This window comes from Zalophus californianus, chromosome 9, assembly GCF_009762305.2.
Source record: "Zalophus californianus isolate mZalCal1 chromosome 9, mZalCal1.pri.v2, whole genome shotgun sequence".
NCBI lineage: Eukaryota > Metazoa > Chordata > Mammalia > Carnivora > Otariidae > Zalophus > Zalophus californianus.
This window is the reverse complement of record NC_045603.1, coordinates 103902142-103914647: the sequence shown is the minus strand read 5'-3', so window position 1 is coordinate 103914647 and position 12506 is coordinate 103902142. Positions and strand designations below refer to the sequence as shown.

The 12506-nt window shown below is 37.4% G+C and overlaps 1 protein-coding gene across 1 annotated transcript in view; it reads right to left on the bottom strand.

Annotated features, from left to right (window-relative positions):
- ADIPOR2 (adiponectin receptor 2) overlaps positions 1-12506 on the bottom strand; it is a 99676-nt gene that overhangs the window by 46007 nt on the left and 41163 nt on the right.

The window sequence follows — 12506 nt, the reverse complement described above, 5'->3', positions numbered from 1 at the left end:
ACTTTTCATTTTGTTCTGCCTGCATTTTTTTTTTACAATATATCATTTTACAACATGCAATTCTTACTTACTTACTTCAAATATACCATTTTACAATACATCACTTTTTCATTAAAACCAGACCAAACTGCAGAAAGAATATGTGGATTTTATGTATAATAACTGGGTCTTATATATCCAGTCTCATTTAAACATCACAATGACCTCAAAGGGTATATTTGTGTATCTGCTTTTCAGGTGAGGAAACCAAAATTCATAATATTTTGTATGGAAATAAATAGGACAAAGTCTCTGACTTTCATAGCACATATCATTGGTAATGTTTTGCATTTAAGTTCCTTAAACGTCTGACATTTCAATATTTGAGTTGTTTTGAATTCTAACTAGACTAACCTGGAAGGCAAGAAACTCAGGACTAGAGCATACTTCTTTTACATCCCTTGAGTTCCTAGAAAGTGCTATGCACATAAATATTTAATGAATATTTGACAGATAACATTTAAATGTTCTTGAGTGGTAAAAACTTTCAGAAATCATCACTCTCTAGTCCTCGGAGTTCAATTATTTCATGTCCTAAACTCACAGTACAAAAGCTTAATTTAGACATGTAGTTACATCTACTAATAAGGTCATTATCACAGCCAATCCAACTAGAAACAGAAACAGAAGAAGCCAGGGTATGTGTTATGCTCATAAAATCCCGTGAGATTCAAAGTTCTTCCTAGAGGAAAGGAGGAGTACGGCAAAGTGGGAGGGCCTGGATAGCATAAAAAGAAGGTAAAATGGGTATGTGGTTTTCACATATATATGGGTACTAAGACTAAGAATCTGCCCGAGAATTCGAATTAAGACTAAAAATCAGCCAACTGTTTCATACAATCATGTGAGTTTGCTGCAGGATTTCTCTAAGGGCTTTCAAAGTTTCTGGAGCAAGAACAAACACAAATCTTTAAGGATCACCAAACCTTAGCATGTGCCTATCACTTAAGGGCCTCAGCAAGCATATTAATAATACTGAGATTATAAACCATGCTATTAATGCCCAATTCTAAAAGAGAAAGCAATGCTAATGACTTACACTTATTTATGTGCAGCTCAGAAAACTATTTCACACCCATTATTTCATTTTGTTTCAGGGAAAAGGAAGCTAACATTTATTGTGGATCAACGATTCCACAAAGCTAAATTCTGTACCAGAGAATTTACATGTGGTATCTCACATAATACTAACATATAGCCACCCCCCTGAGGTGTTTTATCCCCCATTTTATAGATGTGGAAACTGAAACTTGGGAGATTAATTTATTCAAGACCATTAGTCAATACAAATAAAGAGGAGCAGCTGGAATTTACACCCAGGTCTTTCTGGCCTCATGATGTTCATGTTCTTTCTACTACCCAATGATTAAGACTGGGGAAGAAAAGATAAAAATTTGAACCCTAAAGGCACTTGGCTTACGTGGCAAGTAAACTACAGAATCAGAATCTTTATTCTCAAATTGTAGCAAGTAAAATAAAGCTTTCTGCAAAGCAGCCAAATGACCACACCAAACTTCTCATAAGCCAGAGCTATATATGGAGGAGTGTTGCTCATTTATGAGAATGTTAATGGAATATTCTATTAGTTAGAATTGTTTTGTAATCCGCAACTAAGAAAAAGAAAGCAAATAACAAGAAATAAGTTTTCCCAAAGAATTTGTAAAGGATTCATCTTAAAATAAAAAGAAGAAAATCAATTTCCAGGAAAGGCCTGAGAGATCAATATACATTCCTATCAACAATGTTTTCTAAATTTACAAGTAAAATAAATGAACAAAATAAGGCACTGTAAAATTTTCAATCAAAAAATTTAGTTCTATTCACTAATTTATACATACAAAGCAAGAAGGCCTACCACATTATTTTAGTTTCAACAATAAAAAGCAAGAAGGCCTACCACATTATTTTAGTTTCAACAATAAAATTATCGAAGGAAAAAGCATTTGTCAGCCCTCCGGTTCCTGAAGACTTAATAAAACATCTCAATCCTAAACACTCAACACTGTAATGTACTATACATTTTAGTTTATTTGCATTCTACCTAATGATAAAATGAATTGCTCCTGGATGCAATGCTTTGAAATCAAAAGCATTGATACTAAAAGTCTAAGGTAAAATTACAATTAAGGTAAAGATGTCCTTAATCACCATTATTGAACTCTTGTCTTGGAGGTTTTAGACAATTAAAATAAGAGGTGAAAATGAGGGTTGAAAACTATAACTACTTACAGATTATATGATACTTTAGCTAAAAACCCAACAGAATCAACTGGGAAAAATTATAATAAAAAATTATCAAATGACTGGGTATAAAATTGACATATGGATATTAACAGCCTGCATCCTAAAAGCCCATAATATTTAGTTACTATGGAATAAACTAATATATCACAATAGGGGAAAAAAGGATAAAATGCTTCAAAGCAAACCTTAAAATGCTAATGAAGATCTACAAAAACTGGGACTAATAAATGAGTTCAGCAATGTTGACAGAATATCGACACTCAAATATCACTTTTTATATACTAAAAATAAACATGTAGAAAGTGAAACTTAGAAAAATACTGTTTAAAATTACTCCCAAGAAAATTAAATACTTAAGTATACACTTAACAAAGTATGCACAGGATCTGTTTGCCAAAAATTACAAAATGCTGATGAACAAAAACAGCAACATACCATATTCATGTACTGGAAGACTCAATAAAGATGTCAATTCTCCCCAAATTTTCTACAGGTTTAAATGCAATTCCTATCAAGATCTTAGCATAGAAACAAAATAAAATGGCAAGCTTACTCTAAAATTTATATGGAAGGCACAAGGCCTACCAAAACAATCTACCAAAAATCCCTCTATCTAATGTAAAGTCCTATTATACAGCTACAGCAGTCAAGTGTGTAATGGCAGAGGAAAAGACAACACAGACTGATGGAACAAATCAGAGATCCAAAATGTACACACACAAATATGCCAAACTCTTATTTTAAAGATATGCAAAAGCCAATTTATTTCTTTATAAATATTATATTTATTTGTCAGAGAGAGAGAGAGAGAGAGAGAGCACGCATGAGCACACACAAGCAAGGGGAGCAGCAGGCAGAGGGAGAAGCAGACTCCACACAGAGCAAGGAGCTCAATGCAGGACTCGATCTCAGGGCCCTGGGATCATGACCTGAGCCGAACGCAGGCGCTTAACTGACTAAGCAACCCAGGCATCCCCCGGCATAAGCAATTTAATGGTGAATCACAAAGGTGATAGCCCCCCCCACTAAAAGAGAGGACTTCAAACCCTAAACCTTACATGTTTAAACAAAAGTTAACTCAAAAATGGATAATGGACTTAAATGTAAAATGCAAACTTGTATAAAAAACACAAGAGAAAACCTTCATAATCTAGAGCTATGCACAGAGTATTGAGACTTGGACACCAAAAGATCCATAATAGGAAAAAAATGAAAAATTGGACTTCATCAAATTAACTTTTCTGTGAAGCACTCTACTAAGAAGTTAAAAAGACCAAGTTGTAGACTGAGAGAAAATATTTGTAAATCACATATCCAACAACTAGTATCTAAACTATGTAAAGAACTCAAAAATTCAACAGTACAAAAAAAAAAATACTCCAAACTAGAAAATGGACAAATGACAGGAACAGGTGTTTCCCCAAAGAGGATGTACAAATGGCAAATAATCACAAGAAAAGATGTTCAATGTCATTAGCCATCACAGAAATGCAAATTAAAACCAAAATGAGCTATCATCACAAACCTATTCAGAATGGTTTAAAATAAAACACTAATGAACAGGAGAATGACTTCTGGCATGACAGTGTGAGGAGCTCTGCTGATCTGCTCCCCAATGAAAATGATAAAAACCAAAACAAAACATTAAAAGCCTCTGGAAACAGTCCTAAAAGTAAACAGCAAATAAAGAAACATTCAAGATTACTATGAAAATTCAGTAAGAAAAGCAAAAAGTCTATGGTATCTGAACCATGATGTCTCTCTTCCTCCCATCCCAACTCAGAGGAGCAGAGAATCTACTCCAGACTTTTGCAGTCAAAAACACAGGACCCCTTGGCCTCCAGCACCCAGATGCAATCGGGAGGAACAGGAGGACATCAGTATTTCTCATTCTGCCTTGGGTAACTATTGCCAAGTCTAATCCCAGATAAACAGTTTACAGTAGGGGCTCTCTTCCTCCTACCAGCCAGCCCTACTTGTGGAATTGAGGCAACTGCAACTTGACCATGTTATGCTGAGAATACCAGGGCACTGATCATTCTTGACCCAGCTCATGAGGTGGAGGTTCCTACACCAGGAGAAGCAAGCTGAGAGGACCAAGACCAATGCCCACTGGCCCACCAAGCACTTATCTCTTAGAGTGTGGCTATTACTCAGAGAGAACTTGTCATTGTCCCCATCCCCATATCCCTAGAGCCCTGGTTCAGAGATTTTGCCTGGGGGGAAGAAGCAGGAAGGGGGTAAGCAGGGAGGTCTAATCTCTTCCCAAAAGGCTTAACCTTTATTTGCAACACAGGGTGAAGAAGTCTAAAGGCATTCTAAGAACAGCGGAAGTACTGGCAGCAGATTCAAGATATAGACTAAACTAGGGGTACCTGGATGGCTCAGTCAGTTAAGCATAGACTTTTTTTTTTTTAAAGATTTTATTTCTTTGTTGGGGGGGGCGGGGCGCACAAGCAGGGGGAGCAGCAGGCAGTGGGAGAAGCAGGCTCCCACTTGCTGAGCAAGGAGTCCAACGTGGGACTCGATCTCAGGACCCTGGGATCATGACCTGAGATGAAGGCAGATTCTTAACTGACTGAGCACCACCCAGGTGTCCTAAGCATCGGACTCTTGATTTCAGCTCAGGTAATGATCTCAGGATTGTGAGATTGAAGCCCACCCACCTCAGACTCTGCACTGGGCATGGAGCCTGCTTAAGATTCTCTCTCCTCTCCCTCTGCCTGTCCCTGCCTCCAAAAAAAAAAAAATTTTTTTAAAGATACAGGTTAAACTCTAGGCAGGTTAGTTTGCAAGAGTACCAGAGAATAAGAGAACTGATAGTTCTCCTAGTGTCTAACAAAAATGAAACACCAAACTCAGAAACCATTCCTTCAAGGAGCTAGAATTTGATGGGATTAGTCTGCAGAACGATTACAGTCCAGGGCATTCTTAAAATCATGAGGGCAATCAGCTGGCAATTAATGAAGTTTTTAACAGCTGAGTGTGGTCTCAGGGAAACAAAAAAAGAGAGCCCAATCTAAACCATTATCATCCTGGGTAACTGGGAGCATATCCAAAATTACACCTCCCTGAGAAACAGTATCAGAAGCTGAACACTAATGGGGGAAAAGACTCAACTAAAACAATCCAATCAGTCACTATGCAAGTTAACAAGCAAATAACAAACACTGGAGGAGGCGGCCCAGTACCTGTGCCTAGAGTTGCTACATTATCTAAAAGGACCAGTATCCAATAAAAAGTTAGGAGGCATGCAAAGAAACAGGAAAGTATATCCATACACTGGGAAGAAAGAAAAGAGAAAAAAAAAAAATGGGTAACAAAGGTGGTCAAAAGGTGCAGACTTGCACTTGTAAAATAAGTCCTGGGGATATAATGTACAGATGGTGACTAGAGTTAATAAAACTGTATCGTACCTTTTAAAGTTGCTAAAAGGGTAAATCTTCAAAGTTTTCAACACAAGGAAAAGGTAAAAGAATAAATCTTCAAAGTTCTCATCAAAGGGAAAAAGTTTTCATCACTACGTGGGGGGAAAAAACAGGCTAGAGAAAGTATCTGTGAGAGAGACTAGATGTCCAGGATTTATCAGATAAATACTATAATGTAGCTATTATAAACATGTTCACACAACTAAAGGAAACTATGGCTCACGATAATGTCACATCAGGGAGCTCAGTTGGAGGAGCATGTGATTCTTGATCTCAGGGATCGTGAGTTTGAGCCCAACACCGGGCATAGAGATTACTTAAGTAAATAAAAACTTAACGACAATGTCACATCAGATAGAAAGTATCAATAGAGACAAATTAGAAAAAAGAATCCAACAGAAATTATGGCATTAAAAGTAGAATAACAAACTTAAAAGTCATTAGATGGGCTCAACAGAATTGCAGAAGAAAAAATAAGCACACTTGGACAAGATAAGACCTTATGCAAACCAAAGACAAAGAAAAAAAGGTAGTAAAATGAAGAGACCCTCAAAGGTATTCCAGAAACCATGAAGACTTTAAGGACAGGACAGGAGGTGAGAAACCTCCAAATGCCCGGGTTCGGCTTACAGGTCAACCACTGGTCATGTCCTCTTAATTACCATCTCCTAAAAACTGTAAAGCAAGAATCCTAAATCAAGCAAAACTACCCTTCAAAAGTGAGGGAGAAATCAAGACATTTACAGATAAACAAAAGCTGAAGTGGTTTGTGACCACTAGACCTGCCCTGCAAGAAATGCTCAAGGGAATTCTACAAGGTGAAATGAAAAGGAACTAGACAATACCCTGAAACCAGAGAAATAAAGAATTATAAATAAATAATTATAAAAGCTGTAACAATGGTTTATAACTGTATTCATTTTCTATGTGATTAAGAGACTAATCCATTTTTTTTTCTTAAGATTGATTTATTTTAGAGAGAGAGAGCATGTGCGTGCTCACGAGCGGGAAGAACAAAAGGAGAGGGAGAGAAGCCCCAAGCAAACTCCCCAGTGAGCATGGAGCCCAATGCGGGGCTCAATCCCAGGACCCCAAGGATCATGACCTGAGCCAAAATCAAAAGCCAGATGCCCAACCAACTGAGCCACCCACGTGCCCCAAGAAACTAAGACATTTAAAGGAAAAAACTATTATTAGTGTAACAGCTAGTACTACTGTACCTTTGTAACTCCAATCTTGTTTTCTACATAATTTATGAGACTGATTGCATTTAAAAGAATTATTACTTATGTTTGGGGACAAACAACATATAAAGATATAATTCTGTGACAACAATAAAAATAAGTGGGAACAGAGCTGTAAAAGAGCAGATTTTGCCCATTCTTGAAGTTACTGTAACTATAAAATGTTAAGGTAACCCCATGAAACCACTCACACACACACACACACACACACACACACACACACACACAAAATAGCTATAGAATATACAAAAAAGGACATTAAGGAATTTAAACAATGCCCCTACAAAACACTGCGTGGTTTTTTGTTTGTTTGTTTGTTAATCAACAAACACAGGAATGCAGGAAGGGACAAAAAAGCTATTGGGCATATGGAAAAATAGTATAAACAGGCTGAAAGTGAAAGGATGGGAAAAGATACTCATGCAAATAGTAACCAAAAGAGTTCAGGAATGGCCTGTACTGATATTAGACAGAACAGATTTTACATCAAAAAAAAGATTTTAAGAGATAAAGAAGGATGGCACGCCCTGGGTGACTCAGTTGGTTGAGCATCTGCCTTCAGCTCAGGTTGTGATCCTGTGGTCCTGGGATCCAGTCCCGCATCAGGCTCCTTGCTCCACAGGGAGCTTTCTTCTCCCTCTGCCTCTCTCTCTCTCTGTGTCTCTCATGAATAAATATCTTTAAAAAAAAAAAAAACAGAGGGTGACGGGTGGCTCAGTTGGTTTAAGCGACTGCCTTCGGCTTAGGTCATGATCCTGGAGTCCCAAGATCGAGTCCCGCATCGGGCTCCCTGCTCGGTGGAGAGCCTGCTTCTCCCTCTCCCTCTGCCTGCCTCTCTGCCTGCTTGTGCTCTCTCTCTATCTCTGTCAAATAAATAAATAAAATCTTTAAAAAAAAAAAAAAGATAAAGAAGGACATCATATACTAACAAAAGTTTCAAAAAAGAAAATACAACAATCAGAAACATTTAGGCACCTAATAATAGACCATCAAAATATATGAAGCAAAAACTGATGGAATTAAAGGGAAAAGTAGTTCTACAAAAATAGGGGAGGGCTTCAATACCCAGCTCACAATAATGGAGAGAACCACCAAACAAAAGTAAGGAAACAGGGGCACCTGGGTGGCCCAGTCATTAAGTGTCTGCCTTCGGCTCAGATCATGATCCAGGGTCCTGGATAGAGCCCCGCATTGGGCTCCCTGCTCAGCGGGAAGCCTGCTTCTCTCTCTCCCACTCCCCCTGCTTGTATTTCCTCTCTCGCTGTCTCTATCTCTGTCAAATAAATAAAATCTTTAAAAAAAAAAAAAAAAAGAGGAGGAGGAAACAGAGGACTTAACACAATAAACCAACTATATCTTTTTTTAAGATTTTATTTATTAATTTGACAAGAGAGAGACAGTGAGAGAGGGAACACAAGCAGGGGGAATGGGAGAGGGAGAAGCAGGCTTCCCGCTGAGCAGGGAGCCCGATGCGGGGCTCGTTCCCAGGACCCTGGGATCATGACCTGAGCCAAGGCAGACGCTTAATGACTGAGCCACCCAGGTGCCCCTTAAACCAACTATATACTGTATCTAACAGACATATACAGAACCACTTTACTCAACAACACACATATTCTCAGGCACATATGGGACAGACCATATGTTAGGCCACAAATTAAAATCTCAATACATTAAAAATCTCACAACAGAATAAACTTACAAATCAGTACACTTAAAAGAAAACTGGAAAATTGACAATTTAGTACAAATTAACATACTTTTAAGCAACTGATGGATCAAAGATGAAATCACAGATGAATGAAAACGACAACATATCAAAATTTACAAGACAAACACAAATGGTGCGGGGGGGGGGGGGGGAGGGGAGGGGAGGGGAATTTATAGCTATAAATGTTTACACTAAAAAAGACCAGATCTCAAATCAACAACCTAAACTTTACAACTTAAGAACTAGAGAAGAAGATAGCAGGAGGGGAAGAATAAAGGGGAGTAAGTCGGAGGGGGAGACAAACCATGAGAGACCGATGGACTCTGAAAACAAACTGAGGTTCTAGAGGGGAGGAGGGTGGGGGGATGGGTTAGCCTGGTGATGGGTATTAAAGAGGGCGCATTCTGCGTGGAGCACTGGGTGTTATAAACAAACAATGAATCATGGAACACCTACATCAAAAACTAATGATGTAATGTATGGTGATTAACATAACAATAAAAAATTTTTTAAAAAACTAACTCTAAAGCTAGAAGGAGGGAAATAATGAAGATTAGAGCAGAGACAAGGGAACGAGGGAAGAAAAATCAATGAAACCAAAAAATGGTTCTCCAAAAGATCAACAAAATTGACATAAACCTTTCGCTAGATGTAATAAGAAAAAGAGAAGATTCAAATTACTAACATTAGAAATGAACCTGAGAATATTACTACCAATCCTACAGAAATTAAAAGGATTATAAGAGAACACTATGAACAACTATCAAAAAATGAGAAAAGCTAGATGAAATGAACAAACTTCTAAAAAACAAAACCTACCAAGCCTTAAATTATGAAAAAATAGAAAATCTGACCTTATAGTCCTGTAACTGGTAAGGAAACTTAATCAGTAATAAAAAATTTTCCAACAAAGAAAAGCACCAGACCTAATGGCTTTACTCTTGAATTCCACCAAACATTTAAAGAACGAATACCAATTCTCAAACTTTTCCAAAAAAAAAAAAAAAAAAAAAAAAAAAAAACAAAAACTGAACACTTCCTAACTAATTCTACAAGGCCAGCATAACCCTGATTACAAAGCCAGACAAAACACTACAAGAAAACTACAGACCAATCTCCCTTGTGAACACTGATGCAAAAATCCACAAGAAAATACTACCAAAACTTCAGGGGCATATTAAGATTATACACCATAACAATCTGATTTATTCCTGGAATGCAAGAATAGTTCAACACAGAAAAATCTATCAATGTAAAATACCACATCAACAAAATGAAGGGAAAAAAACATGCACATCACAAATGATGCAGAAAACGCATCTGACAAAATTCAACGCCCTCTCATGATAAAAACACTTAGTAAAATAGGAATAGAAGGAAACCTTCAGAGAAGTCATATATGGAAAAAAAACACAGCAAACATCAAACTCAATAATAAAGAGTGAAAACTTCTCTAAGATCAGAATTTTGTACTTCATGTATCTATTCCAAGATAAATTTAATAAATCTAAAGATTAACAATGAAATTAATCCCAAGCACTGAATATAGTGTTTTATTACCAAAATCATTAAGTATAAGCACCTTTTAAAAATTCCCAAGAATTTGGAACAAAACAGGAAATTAAATATTCCTTTCTGCATTTTAATATAGTGTCCTATTACCTCTTAACATTAATTTAAGTAACATGAGTAGTGGTCTCAGCCCTCATACATACACAATGACAGTCTGAAAAAAAATTAAAAGACTGATCATGAAATGATAACTCCAAAAAGTCACATTTTTAATGTAATAAAGGAGTTAAAATATTTTATATATAGCTCTTATATATAGTATAGCCTGTTTATCACATACAGCTCTTTTAAGCCAGACCTTTATACAGACAGAAATCACCAAAAATTATTTTTAGTTTTAACAATTCAAAATAACTCATATCAACAGTATGTGGATATCTGAGTTACATGTCTCACAGAATATGAGCTATTGTTTGCCAATGTCACTTGACAAATTTTGGACTGTCATAAAATCTCTTTCCAGGACACCTGGGTGGCTCAGTCAAGTTAACTGTCTACCTTCGGCTGGGGTCAGGCTGGGGTCATCATCAAGTCGAGTCATGATCAAGTCCTGTGTCAGACTCCCTGCTCGGCGGGGAGCCTGCTTCTCCCTCTCCCTGCTCCCCCTGCCCCTTTGCTTGCACTCTCTCTCACTCTCTCTCTCTCAAATAAATGTTTTTTAAAAAAAATAAAATCTCTTTCCACAAGCAACTCTTTTTAATGATTCTCAAAGAGCTGTACTTTGGGCGCCTGGGTGGCTCAGTTGGTTAAGCGACTGCCTTCGGCTCAGGTCATGATCCCGGAGTCCTGGGATCGAGTCCCACATCGGGCTCCGGCTCAGCGGGGAGCCTGCTTCTCCCTCTGACCCTTTCCCCTCTCATGCTGTTTCTTTCTCTCTCTATCTCAAATAAATAAATAAATTAAAAAAAAAAAGAGCTGTACTTTGCAAATGCCTTTAGAATTGCTATAATTTCCCTAATAAGTACTACTACTAAACCCTTTAATTTCCAACTCTTCACAAGGAAAACAAAACTTGGTACTCTTGAAATAAAAAAGGTTGCTATTATATTAGCGTTACTTTTGTACGTTCCATTTTTCAGAACCCTGAATTACTGTGTCCCAGAATGCTTTCTTCTATTAGGTGCCTGTCTTATGGACAGAGGACCTGAGCCTCAGAGGTGGAGATCTAACCACAAAAATTAGCAAAAATCAGGTCCAGATTTCGTAACTCCAACTCCCCACTGAGTTCAAATTGTTGGTAGAGAACGTTTAAAGTCCCAAAAAGACAGTCTTCACCTATTAAAGTTCTTCTTTACCTGTCCATCATATTAATATATCATACCTACTTTCACCTAAGGGCTGCTCCACTTTAAAAAACATTTACCTTGGAGGGGCGCCTGGGTGGCTCAGTTGGTTAAGCAACTGCCTTCAGCTCAGGTCATGATCCTGGAGTCCTGGGATGGAGTCCCGCATCGGGCTCCCTGCTCAGCAGGGAGTCTGCTTCTCCCTCTGACCCTCTTCCCTCTCGTGCTCTCTATCTCTCATTCTCTCTCTCTCAAATAAATAAATAAAATCTTTAAAAATAAAAATAAAAATAATAAAACAAAACATTTACCTTGGATATAAAGAGCTCTAGCTCTAAGAAAATCACTTAATGGCCATTCACAGTCACTCCATCAAACCTGACATTTATTCTAAGAGTCTCCAAGGCTTTTTAGTTCCAGACAAGTTTTCTGTCCCAAAGGCACACTTTCTGGCAAACTATGAATTCCCTACATGTTTTCTAATAGTTATAAGCCTGTCTGTTGGACATTGAATTAAACCAAACCATTGTTTATTTGCTTTATGTTTTCCTACTTAATGATTTAAGGCTTTACCTTTCCAAGTTATATTCTCCAACTTGCTCACACAACAATTTGCTAACAATACAGATTTACTTGCCTTAGTGGACAGTATTACACAACATTATTGCTAAAGATATTCCTCCCTTATCCCAAATCCCTATATCCATTAGCAAATGCTATAGATTTTACCTCCAAAATACCTCTCAAATTCTTTCCATTTCTTTTCCTTTTCCTTTCTTCGGCCAGGTTATCAATATCTCTGACCAGAATACTTTTGATAATCCCCTTATAGGTCTCCTTGTCTCTATTCTCAAACCTGCAGTCTATACAACAGCCAAAGTGTTCTTTCAAACACAAAATCATACCAATTACCGTGCTAAAATACCTCTGGTACATTTTATTCCTTGTGCAAAAGAAAACCAAAATCTTTTCCATAATCTCCACA